This window comes from Heterodontus francisci, chromosome 32, assembly GCF_036365525.1.
Source record: "Heterodontus francisci isolate sHetFra1 chromosome 32, sHetFra1.hap1, whole genome shotgun sequence".
NCBI lineage: Eukaryota > Metazoa > Chordata > Chondrichthyes > Heterodontiformes > Heterodontidae > Heterodontus > Heterodontus francisci.
Window position 1 is genome coordinate 47,100,060 of NC_090402.1, and position 15,955 is coordinate 47,116,014.

The following is a 15,955-nucleotide window of genomic DNA, read 5'->3' on the forward strand; positions in this document are numbered from 1 at the left end:
CACTTTAACACTCTGATATACCCCACATTCTCACTGTGCAACTGATATACCGCACATTCTCACTGTAACACTCTGATATACCCCACAATGCTCACTGAAACACTCTGATGTATCCCACATTCTCACAGTCACACTCTAATATACCCCACAATACACACTGTAACACTCTGGTATAGCCCACAGTAATCGATATAGCACTCTGATATACCCCACAATACTCACTGTAACACTCTGATATACCCCACAATACTCACTGTAACACTCTGATATACCCCACAATACTCACTGTAACAGTCTGATATACCCCATTATCTCACTGGAACACTCTGATAGCCCCCACAACACTCACAGTAACACTCTGATATACCCCATTATCTCACTGTAACACTCTGATATACCCCACAACCATCAATATAGCACTCAGATATATACCACAATACTCACTATAACACTCTGATATACCCCTCAATACACACTGTAACACTCTGATATACCCCACAACACTCACTATAACACTCTGATATACCCGACATTCGCACTGTAACAATCTGATATACCCCACATTCTCACTGTAAAACTCTGATATACCTCAGAATACTCACTATAGCACTCTGATATATCCCATATTTTCACTGTAACACACTGATATACCCCACATTTTCACTATAACACTCTGATACCCTGCAATACACACTGTAACACTCTGGTATACTCCACATTCTCACTGTATCACTCTGATATACCCCAGAACACTCACTATAACACTATGATATACCCCACATTCACATTGTAACACTCTGACATACCCCACATTCTCAACGTAACACTCTGAGATACCCCACATTCTTTCTGTATCATCAAAGCAAAATACTGCGGATGCTGGAAATCTGAAATAAAAACAAGAAATGCTGGAACCACTCAGCAGGTCTGGCAGCATCTGTGGAAAGAGAAGCAGAGTTAACGTTTCGGGTCAGTGACCCTTCATCGGATATACTCTTGATATACCCCTCAACACTCACTATAACTGTCTGATATACCCCACATTCGCTCTGTTACACTCTGATATACCCCACAACACTCCATATCGCACTGTGATATACCATACAATACTCACTATAACACAGATACACCCCATATTCTCACTGTAACACTCTGATATATCCCACATTCTCACTGTAACACTCAGATATATCCCACATTTTCACTGTAACACTCTAATATACCCTTCATTCTCACTGTAACACCCTGATATATCCCACATTCTCACTATAACACTCTGATATACCCCGCAATACACACTGTAACATTCTGGTATACTCCACAATACTCAGTATAGCACTCTGATATACCCCACAATACGCACTGTAACACTCTGATGTACCCCACAACACTCAATATAGCACTTTGATGTACCCCACAGTACTCACTATAACACTGATATACCTCATATTCTCACTGTAACACTCTGATATACTTCACTATCCTTAATATAGCACTCTGATATACTCCGCAATACTCACTGTAACACTCTGATATACCCCACATTCTCACTGTAACAATTTGATATACTCCACATTCTCACTGTAAAACTCTGATATACCCCACAACACTCACGATAACACTCTAATGTACCCCACATTCGCACTGTAACACTCTGATATACCCCACATTCTCACTATAACAATCTAATATTCTCCAGATTCTCACTATAACACTCTGATATACCCCACAATGCTCATTATCGGTACTCTGATATACCTCACAACACTCAATATAGCACTCTGATATATAACACAATACTCACTATTACACTCTGATATACCCTGCAATACTCACTGTGACACAATGATATCCCCCACATTCTCACGGTAACACTCTGATATTCCCCACATTCTCACTGAAACACTCTGATATTCCCCACATTCTCACTGAAACACTCTGATATGCCCCACAACAATCACCACAATACTCTGGTATACCCCACAACACTAACTATGACACTCTGATATACCCCACATTCTCACTCTTACTCTCTGATATACCCCACAACACTTACTATCACCCTCTGATATACCCCAAAATACTCACTGTAACACTGATATACCCCACATTCGCACTGTAACACTCTGATATACCCCACAATACACACTGTAACACTCTGGTATAGCCCACAATAATCGGTATAGCGCTCTGATATACCCCACAACACTCATTGTAACACTCTGATATACCCCACATTCTCACTGTAACCCTCTGATATACCCCACAACACTCACTGTAACACTCTGATATACCCCACATTCTCACTGTAACACTCTGATATACCCCACAACACTCAATGTGGGGTACATCAGAGTGTTATCGTGAGTGTTGTGGGGTATATCAGAGCGCTATACCGATTATTGATACTCTGTATCATAAAAGCAAAATACTGCGGATGCTGGAAATCTGAAATAAAAACAAGAAATGCTGGAACCACTCAGCAGGTCTGGCAGCATCTGTGGAAAGAGAAGCAGAGTTAACGTTTCGGGTCAGTGACCCTTCATCGGATATACTCTTGATATACCCCTCAACACTCACTATAACAGTCTGATATACCCCACATTCGCTCTGCTACACTCTGATATACCCCACAACACTCTATATCGCACTGTGATATACCATACAATACTCACTATAACACAGATACACCCCATATTCTCACTGTAACACTCTGATACACCCCACATTCTCACTGTAACACTCAGATGTATCCCACAACCCTCAATATAGCAATCTGATATACCCCACAATACTCATTATAACACTCTGATATATCCCACATTTTCACTGTAACACCCTGATATATCCCACATTCTCACTATAACACTCTGATATATCCCACATTCTCACTGTAACATTCTGATATACCCCACAATACTCACTACTATACTCTGATATCCTCCACAACACTCACTAGATTCTCTGATAAACCTCACAATACTCACTGTAACACTCTGATATACCTCACACCACTCAATATAGCACTCTGATAGATAACAAAATACTCACTATTACACTCTGATATACCCCGCAATACTCACTGTGACACAATGATATACCCCACATTCTCACTGTAACACTCTGATATACCCCACATTCTCATTGTAACACTCTGATATGCCCCACAACAATCACCACAATACTCTGGTATACCCCACAACACTTACTATAACCCTCTGATATACCCCAAAATACTCATTGTAACACTGATATACCCCACATTCGCACTGTAACACTCTGATATACCCCACAACACTCACGATAACACTCTGATGTACCCCACATTCGCACTATAACAATCTGATATACCCCAGATTCTCACTATAACACTCTGATATACCCCACATTCTCACTTTAACACTCTGATATACCCCACATTCTCACTGTGCAACTGATATACCGCACATTCTCACTGTAACACTCTGATATACCCCACAATGCTCACTGAAACACTCTGATGTATCCCACATTCTCACAGTCACACTCTGATATACCCCACAATACTCACTACTATACTCTGATATCCTCGACAATACTCACTGTAACACTCTAATATACCCCACAATACACACTGTAACACTCTGGTATAGCCCACAGTAATCGATATAGCACTCTGATATACCCCACAATACTCACTGTAACACTCTGATATACCCCACAATGCTCACTGAAACACTCTGATGTATCCCACATTCTCACAGTCACACTCTGATATACCCCACAATACTCACTACTATACTCTGATATCCTCGACAATACACACTGTAACACTCCGGTATAGCCCACAATAATCGGTATAGCACTCTGATATACCCCACAATACTCACTGTAACAGTCTGATATACCCCATTATCTCACTGTAACACTCTGATAGCCCCCACAACACTCACAGTAACACTCTGATATACCCCATTATCTCACTGTAACACTCTGATATACCCCACAACCATCAATATAGCACTCAGATATATACCACAATACTCACTATAACACTCTGATATACCCCTCAATACACACTGTAACACTCTGATATACCCCACAACACTCACTATAACACTCTGATATACCCGACATTCGCACTGTAACAATCTGATATACCCCACATTCTCACTGTAAAACTCTGATATACCTCACAATACTCACTATAGCACTCTGATATATCCCATATTTTCACTGTAACACACTGATATACCCCACATTTTCACTATAACACTCTGATACCCTGCAATACACACTGTAACACTCTGGTATACTCCACATTCTCACTGTATCACTCTGATATACCCCAGAACACTCACTATAACACTATGATATACCCCACATTCACATTGTAACACTCTGACATACCCCACATTCTCAACGTAACACTCTGAGATACCCCACATTCTTTCTGTATCATCAAAGCAAAATACTGCGGATGCTGGAAATCTGAAATAAAAACAAGAAATGCTGGAACCACTCAGCAGGTCTGGCAGCATCTGTGGAAAGAGAAGCAGAGTTAACGTTTCGGGTCAGTGACCCTTCATCGGATATACTCTTGATATACCCCTCAACACTCACTATAACTGTCTGATATACCCCACATTCGCTCTGTTACACTCTGATATACCCCACAACACTCCATATCGCACTGTGATATACCCCACAATATTCACTATAACACTGAATCACCCCATATTCTCACTGTAACACTCTGATACACCCCACATTCTCACTGTAACACTCAGATATATCCCACAACCCTCAATACAGCACTCTGAAATACCCCGCAATACTCACTGTAACACTCTGATATACCCCGCAATACTCACTGTAACACTTTGATATACCCCACATTCTCACTGTAAAACTCTGAAATACCTCACAATACTCACTATAGCACTCTGGTATATCCCACATTTTCACTGTAACACTCTGATATATCCCACATTCTCACTATAACACTCTGATACCCCGCAATACACACTGTAACACTCTGGTATACTCCACATTCTCACTGTATCACTCTGATATACCCCAGAACACTCACTATAACACTCTGATATACCCCATATTCTCACTGTAACACTCTGATACACCCCACAATCCTTAATATAGCACTCTGATATACCCCGCAATACTCACTGTAACACTTTGATACACCCCACATTCTCACTGTAACACTCTGATATACCCAACATTCTCACTGTAAAACTCTGATATTCTCCAGATTCTCACTATAACACTCTGATATATCCCACATTCTCACTGTAAAACATTGATATTCTCATGATTCTCATTGTAACACTCTGATATACCCCACAATACTCACTATAACACTCTGATATCCTCCACAACACTCACTAGATTCTCTGATGAACCTCACAATACTCACTGTAACACAATGATATACCTCACAACACTCAATATTGCACTCTGAAAGATAACACAATACTCACTATTACACTCTGATATACCCCGCAATACTCACTGTGACACAATGATATACCTCACCTTCTCACTGTAACACTCTGATATACCCCACATTCTCACTGAAACACTTTGATATACCCCACATTCTCATTGGAACACTCTGATATGCCCCACAACAATCACCACAATACTCTGGTATACCCCACAACACTAACTATAACCCTCTGATATACCCCAAAATACTCACTGTAACAATCTGATATACCCCAGATTCTCACTGTAACACTCTGATATACCCCAGATTCTCACTGTAACACTCTGATATACCCCACATTCTCACTGTGCAACTGATATACCCCACAATACTCACTATAACAATCTGATAAACGCCAGATTCTCACTATAACACTTTGATATACCCCACAATGCTCACTGAAACACTCTGATGTATCCCACATTCTCACTGTAACACTCTGATCTACCCCACAATACTCACTACTATACTCTGATATCCTCGACAACACTCACTGTAACACTCTGATATACCCCACAACACTCACTATAACACTCTGACATACCCCGCAATACTCACTATAACACAATGATATTCCCCACATTATCATTGTAACACTCTGAAATACCCCACATTCATACTGCAACACACTGATATACCCCACATTTCTCACTATAACACTCTGATATACCCCACATTCTCACTGTTACACTCTGATATACCCCACAACACTCACTATAACACTCTGACATACCCCGCAATACTCACTATAACACAATGATATTCCCCACATTATCATTGTAACACTCTGAAATACCCCACATTCATACTGCAACACACTGATATACCCCACATTTCTCACTATAACACTCTGATATACCCCACATTCTCACTGTTACACTCTGATATACCCCACAACACTCACTATAACACTCTGACATACCCCGCAATACTCACTATAACACAATGATATTCCCCACATTATCATTGTAACACTCTGAAATACCCCACATTCATACTGCAACACACTGATATATCCCACAACACTCACTGCAACACTCTGATATACCCCACAACACTCACTGTAACACTCTGATATACCCCACATTCTCACTGTAACACTCTGATATACCCCACAACACTCAATATAGCACTCTGATATACCCGACAATACTCACTGTAACACAATGATATACCTCGCAATACTTACTGTAACACTCTGATATACCTCACATTCTCACTGTAACACTCTGATATACCCCACATTATCTCTGTATCATAACAGCAAAATACTGCGGATGCTGGAAATCTGAAATAAAAACATGAAATGCTGGAACCACTCAGCAGGTCTGGCAGCATCTGTGGAAAGAGAAGCAGAGTTAACGTTTCAGGTCAGTGACCCTTCATCGGATATACCCCTGATATACCCCTCAACACTCACGATAACAGTCTGATATACCCCACATTTGCTCTGTTAAACTCTGAAATACCCCACAACACTTCATATTGCACTGTGATATACCCCACAATAGTCACTATAACACTGATATACCCCATTATCTCACTGTAACACTCTGATTTACCCCACAACCCTCAATATAGCACTGTGATATACCCCACAATACACACTACTATACTCTGATATCCTCCACAACACTCACTAGATTCTCTGATAAACCTCGCAATACACACTGTAACACTCTGATATACCTCACAACACTCAATATAGCACTCTGATATACCCCGCAATACTCACTGTGACACAATGATATACCCCACATTCTCACTGAAACACTCTGATATGCCCCACAACAATCACCACAATACTCTGGTATACCCCACAACACTAACTATGACACTCTAATATACCCCACATTCTCACTCTTACTCTCTGATATACCCCACAACACTTACTATAACCCTCTGATATACCCCAAAATACTCACTGTAACACTCTAATGTACCCCACATTCGCACTGTAACAATCTGATATACCACACATTCTCACTGTAACACTCTGATATACCCCACAATGCTCACTGAAACACTCTGATGTATCCCACATTCTCACTGTAACACTCTGATATACCCCATAATACTCACGACTATACTCTGATATCCTCGACAACACTCACTGTAACACTCTGATATACCCCACAATACACACTGTAACACTCTGGTATAGCCCACAATAATCGGTATCGCACTCTGATATACCCCACAATACTCACTGTAACACTCTGATATACCCCACAACACTCACTGTAACACTCTGATATACCCCACATTCTCACTGTAACACTCTGATATACCCCACAACACTCAATATAGCACTCTGATATACCCCACAATACTCACTGTCACACAATGATATACCCCACATTCTCACTGTAACACTCTGCTTTACCCCACAACACTCAATATAGCACTCAGATATAGACCACAATGCTCAATATAGCACTCTGATATACCCCACAACACTCACTGTATCACTCTGATATACCCCGCAATTCTCACTGTAACACAATGATATACCCCACAATACTCACTGTAACACTCTGATATACCCCACATTCTCTCTGTATCATAACAGCAAAATACAGCGGATGCTGGAAATCTGAAATAAAAACAAGAAATGCTGGGCGGCACAGTGGCGCAGTGGTTAGCACTGCAGCCTCGCAGCTCCAGGGACCCAGGTTCGATTCTGGGTACTGCCTGTGTGGAGTTTGCAAGTTCTCCCTGTGTCTGCGTGGGTTTTCTCCGGGTGCTCCGGTTTCCTCCCACAAGCCAAAAGACTTGCAGGTTGGTAGGTAAATTGGCCATTATAAATTATCACTAGTATAGGTAGGTGGTAGGGAAATATAGGGACAGGTGGGGATGTTTGGTAGGAATATGGGATTAGTGTAGGATTAGTATAAATGGGTGGTTGATGGTCGGCACAGACTCGGTGGGCCGAAGGGCCTGTTTCAGTGCTGTATCTCTAATCTAATCTAATCTAACACTCTGATATACCCCACATTCTTACTGCAACACACTGATATACCTCACAATACTCACTACTATACTGTGATAACCTCCACAATACTCACTATAACACTCTGATATACCCCACATTCTTACTGCAACACACTGATATACCTCACAATATTCACTATAACACTCTGATATACCCCACATTCGCACTGTAACACTCTGATATACCCCACATTCTCACTGTAACACCCTGATATACCCCACATTCTCACTGTAAAACTATGATATTCTCCAGATTCTCACTATAACACTCTGATATACCCCACAATACTCACTATAACACTGATATATCCCACATTCTCACTGTAACACACTGATATACCCCACAATACTCACTACTATACTCTGATATCCTCCACAACACTCACTAGATTCTCTGATAAACCTCGCAATACTCACTGTAACACGCTGATATACCTCACATCACTCAATATTGCACTCTGATATATAACACAATACTCACTATTACACTCTGATATACCCCGCAATACTCACTGTGACACAATGATATACCCCACATTCTCACTGTAACACTCTGATATACCCCACATTCTCACTGAAACACTTTGATATACCCCACATTCTCATTGTAACACTCTGATATGCTCCACAACAATCACCACCATACTCTGGTGTACCCCACAACACCAACTATAACCCTCTGATATACCCCAAAATACTCACTATAACACTCTGATATATCGCACATTCTCACTGGAACACTCTGATCTACCCCACATTCTTACTGCAACACACTGATATACCTCACAATACTCACTACTATACTGTGATATCCTCCACAATACTCACTATAACACTAATATACCCCACATTCTCACTGTAAAAATCTGATATACCCCACATTCTTACTGCAACACACTGATATACCTCACAATACTCACTATAACACTCTGATATACCCCACATGCTCACTATAACACTGTGATATACCCCACATGCTCACTGTAACACTCTGATATACCCCACATTCTTACTGCAACACACTGATATACCTCACAATACTCACTATAACACTCTGATATACCCCACATTCTCACTGTAACAATCTGATATACCCCACATTCTTACTGCAACACACTGATATACCTCACAATACTCACTATAACACTCTGATATACCCCACATTCTCACTGTAACAATCTGATATACCCCACATTCTTACTGCAACACACTGATATACCTCACAATACTCACTATAACACTCTGATATACCCCACATTCTCACTATAACACTCTGATATACCCCACAATACTCACTGTAACACTCTGATATACCCCACATTGCTCACTATAACACTCTGATATACCCCACATTCGCACTGTAACAATCTGATATACCCCAGATTCTCACTGTAACACTCTGATATACCCCACATTGCTCACTGCAACACTCTGATATACCCCACATTCTCACTACTATACTCTGATATCCTCGACAACACTTACTGTAACACACTGATATAGCCCACAATAATCAGTATAGCACTCTGATAAACCCCACAATACTCACTGTAACACTCTGATATACCCCACAACACTCAATATAGCACTCAGATAGATACCACAATACTCACTATAACACTCTGATACACCTCGCAATACTTACTGTAACATTCTGATATACCCCACAATGCTCAATATAGCACTCTGATATACCCCACAATACTCACTGTAACACTCTGATATACCCCACATTCTCACTGTATCACTCTGATATACCCCAGAACACTCACTATAACACTATGATATACCCCACATTCTCATTGTAACACTCTGAAATACCCCACATTCTCAACGTAACACTCTGAGATACCCCACATTCTTTCTGTATCATAAAAGCAAAATACTGCGGATGCTGGAAATCTGAAATAAAAACAAGAAATGCTGGAACCACTCAGCAGGTCTGGCAGCATCTGTGGAAAGAGAAGCAGAGTTAACGTTTCGGGTCAGTGACCCTTCATCGGATATACTCTTGATATACCCCTCAACACTCACTATACCTGTCTGATATACCCCACATTCGCTCTGTTACACTCTGTTATACCCCACAACACTCTATATCGCACTGTGATATACCCCACAATACTCACTATAACACTGATACACCCCATATTCTCACTGTAACACTCTGATATACCCTTCATTCTCACTGTAACACCCTGATATATCCCACATTCTCACTATAACACTCTGATACCCCACAATACACACTGTAACACTCTGGTCTACTCCACATTCTCACTGTAACACTGTGATATCCCCCACATTCGCACTGTATCACTCTGATATACCCCACAACACTCAATATAGCACTTTGATGTACCCCACAGTACTCACTATAACACTCTGATATACCCCATATTCTCACTGTAACACTCTGATATACCCCACAATCCTTAATATAGCACTCTGATATACTCCGCAATACTCACTGTAACACTTTGATACACCCCACATTCTCACTGTAACACTCTGATATATCCCACATTCTCACTGTAAAACGTTGATATTCTCATGATTCTCACTGTAACACTCTGATATACCCCACAATACTCACTATAACACTCTGATCTATCCCACATTCTCACTGTAACACACTGATCTACCCCACAATACTCACTACTATACTCTGATATAATAAAAGCAAAATACTGCGGATGCTGGAAATCTGAAACAAAAACAAGAAATGCTGGATTCACTCAGCAGGTCTGGCAGCATCTGTGGAAAGAGAAGCAGAGTTAACGTTTCGGGTCAGTGACCCTTCTTCGGAACTGACAAATATTAGAAAAGTCACAGATTATAAACAAGTGAGGTGGGGGTTGGGCAAGAGATAACAAAGGAGAAGGTGCAGATTGGACCAGGCCACATAGCTGACCAAAAGGTCACGGAGCAAAGGCAAACAATATGTTAATGGTGTTTTGAAAGACAAAGCATTAGTACAGATTAGTTGTGAATATACTGAATATAGAACATCAGCAAGTGCAAACCTGAAGAAAAACAACCTGAAAAAAACAGTGGGTAAGCAAACTGAACAAACTAAGATGAAATGAAATAAATGCAAAAAATGTAAAAAGGAATGCAAAAAAAAAGGAAGAAAAAATAACTAAAAATGACTAAAAATGAAAGTAAAGTGGGGGGCTGTCATGCTCTGAAATTATTGAACTCAATGTTCAGTCCGGCAGGCTGTAGTGTGCCTAATCGGTAGATGAGATGCTGTTCCTCGAGCTTGCGTTGATGTTCACTGGAACACTGCAGCAATCCCAGGACAGAGATGTGAGCATGAGAGCAGGGGGGAGTGTTGAAATGGCAAGCAACCGGAAGCTCAGGGTCCTGCTTGCGGACTGAGCGGAGATGTTCCGCAAAGCCACTCCTCCATTACCCCCACCACCTCGTCCCCGTCCCAGGGCACCTTCCCTTGCAATCGCAGGAGGTGTAATACCTGCCCATTTACCTCCTCTCTCCTCACTATCCCAGGCCCCAAACACTCCTTTCAGGTGAAGCAGCGATTTACTTGTACTTCTTTCAATGTAGTATACTGTATTCGCTGCTCACAGTGTGGTCTCCTCTACATTGGGGAGACCAAGCGCAGACTGGGTGACCGCTTTGCGGAACATCTCCGCTCAGTCCGCAAGCAGGACCCTGAGCTTCCGGTTGCTTGCCATTTCAACACTCCCCCCTGCTCTCATGCTCACATCTCTGTCCTGGGATTGCTGCAGTGTTCCAGTGAACATCAACGCAAGCTCGAGGAACAGCATCTCATCTACCGATTAGGCACACTACAGCCTGCCGGACTGAACATTGAGTTCAATAATTTCAGAGCATGACAGCCCCCCACTTTACTTTCATTTTTAGTCATTTTTAGTTATTTTTTCTTCCTTTTTTTTGCATTCCTTTTTACATTTTTTGCATTTATTTCATTTCATCTTAGTTTGTTCAGTTTGCTTACCCACTGTTTTTTTCAGGTTGTTTTTCTTCAGGTTTGCACTTGCTGATGTTCTATATTCAGTATATTCACACCTAATCTGTACTAATGCTTTGTCTTTCAAAACACCATTAACATATTGTTTGCCTTTGCTCTGTGACCTTTTGGTCAGCTATGTGGCCTGGTCCAATCTGCACCTTCTCCTTTGTTATCTCTTGCCCAACCCCCACCTCACTTGTTTATAATCTGTGACTTTTCTAATATTTGTCAGTTCCGAAGAAGGGTCACTGACCCGAAACGTTAAAGATATCCTCGACAACACTCACTGTAACACTCTGATATACCCCACAATACACACTGTAACACTCTGATATACCCCACAATACTCACTGTAACACTCTGATATACCCCACAATACACACTGTAACACTCTGATATACCCCACAATACTCACTGTAACACTCTGATATACCCCACAATACACACTGTAACACTCTGGTATAGCCCACAATAATCGGTATAGCACTCTGATATACCCCACAACACTCACTGTAACACTCTGATATACCCCACATTCTCACTGTAACACTCTGATATACCCCACAACACTCAATATAGCACTCTGATATACCCCACAATACTCACTGTAACACAATGATATACCTCGCAATACTTACTGTAACACTCTGATATACCCCACAATGCTCAATATAGCACTCTGATATACCCCACAATACTCACTGTAACACTTGATATACCTCACATTCTCCCTGTAACACTCTGAGATACCCCACATTCTCTCTGTATCATAACAGCAAAATACTGCGGATGCTGGAAATCTGAAATAAAAACAAGAAATGCTGGAACCACTCAGCAGGTCTGGCAGCATCTGTGGAAAGAGAAGCAGAGTTAACGTTTCAGGTCAGTGACCATTCATCGGATATACCCCTGATCTCCCCCTCAACACACACTATAACAGTCTGATATACCCCACATTTGCTCTGTTAAACTCTGAAATACCCCACAACCCTCAATATAGCACTGTGATATACCCCACAATACTCACTATAACACTCTGATATACCCCACAACACTCACTACTATACTCTGAAATCCTCCACAACACTCACTAGATTCTCTGATAAACCTCACAATACTCACTGTAACACTCTGATATACCTCACAACACTCAATATAGCACTCTGATATATAACACAATACTCACTATTACACTCTGATATACCCCGCAATACTCACTGTGACACAATGATATACCCCACATTCCCACTGAAACACTCTGATATGCCCCACAACAATCACCACAATACTCTGGTATACCCCACAACACTAACTATGACACTCTGATATACCCCACATTCTCACTCTTACTCTCTGATATACCCCACAACACTTACTATAACCCTCTGATATACCCCAAAATACTCACTGTAACACTCTAATGTACCCCACATTCGCACTGTAACAATCTGATATACCACACATTCTCACTGTAACACTCTGATATACCCCACAATGCTCACTGAAACACTCTGATGTATCCCACATTCTCACTGTAACACTCTGATATACCCCTCAATACACATTGTAACACTCTGATATGCACCACAACACTCACTATAACACTCTGATATACCCGGCATTCGCACTGTAACAATCTGATATATCCCAGATTCTCACTGTACCACTCTGATATACCCCACATTCGCACTGTAAAACTCTGATATACCCTCCAATGCTCACTGAAACACTCTGATGTATCCCACATTCTCACTGTAACACTCTGATATACCCCATAATACTCACTACTATACTCTGATATCCTCGACAACACTCACTGTAACACTCTGATATACCCCACAATACACACTGTAACACTCTGGTATAGCCCACAATAATCGGTATAGCACTCTGATATACCCCACAACACTCACTGTAACACTCTGATATCTCCCACATTCTCACTGTAACACTCTGATATACCCCACATTCTCACTGTAACACTCTGATATACCCCACATTCTCACTGTAACACTCTGATATACCCCACAACACTCAATATAGCACTCAGATATAGACCACAATACTCACTATAACACTCTGATATACCTCGCAATACTTACTGTAACACTCTGATATACCCCACAACACTCAATATAGCACTCAGATATAGACCACAATACTCACTATAACACTCTGATATACCTCGCAATACTTACTGTAACACTCTGATATACCCCACAATGCTCAATATAGCACTCTGATATACCCCACAATACTCACTGTCACACAATGATATACCCCACATTCTCACTGTAACACTCTGCTTTACCCCACAACACTCAATATAGCACTCAGATATAGACCACAATACTCAATATAGCACTCTGATATACCCCACAACACTCACTGTATCACTCTGATATACCCCGCAATTCTCACTGTAACACAATGATATACCCCACATTCTCATTGTAACACTCTGATATACCCCACATTCTAACTGTAACACTCTGATATACCCCACATTCTCTCTGTATCATAACAGCAAAATACAGCGGATGCTGGAAATCTGAAATAAAAACAAGAAATGCTGGAACCACTCAGCAGGTCTGGCAGCATCTGTGGAAAGAGAAGCAGAGTTAACGTTTCGGGTCAGTGACCCTTCATCGGATATACTCTTGATATACCCCTCAACACTCACTATAACAGTCTGATATACCCCACATTCGCTCTGTTAAACTCTGATATACCCCACAACACTCCATATTGCACTGTGATATACACCACAACACTCACTATAACACTCTGATATACCCGACATTCGCACTGTAACAATCTGATATATCCCAGATTCTCACTGTACCACTCTGACATACCCCACATTCGCACTGTAAAACTCTGATATACCCCACATTCTCACTGTAACACCCTGATATACCCCACAATACTCACTGCTATACTCTGATATCCTAGACAACACTCACTGTAACACTCTGATATACTCCACATTCGCACTGCAACAATCTGATATACCCCAGATTCTCACGGTAACACTCTGATATACCCCACAATACTCACTATAACAATCTGACATACCCCACAATGCTCACTATAACACTCTGATATATCCCACATTCTCACTGTTACACTCTGATATACCCCACAACACTCACTATAACACAATGATATTCCCCACATTCTCATTGTAACACTCTGATATACCCCACATTCTCACTGTAACACTCTGATATACCCCACATTCTCACTGTAACACTCTGATATACCCCACATTCTCACTATCGCACTCTGATACACCTCATAATACTAACTGTAACACTCTGATATACCCCACAATGCTCAATATAGCACTCTGATATACCCAAAAATACTCACTGTAACACTCTGATATACCCCACATTCTCACTATCACACTCTGATACACCTCGCAATACTTACTGTAACACTCTGATCTTCCCCACAACCCTCAATAT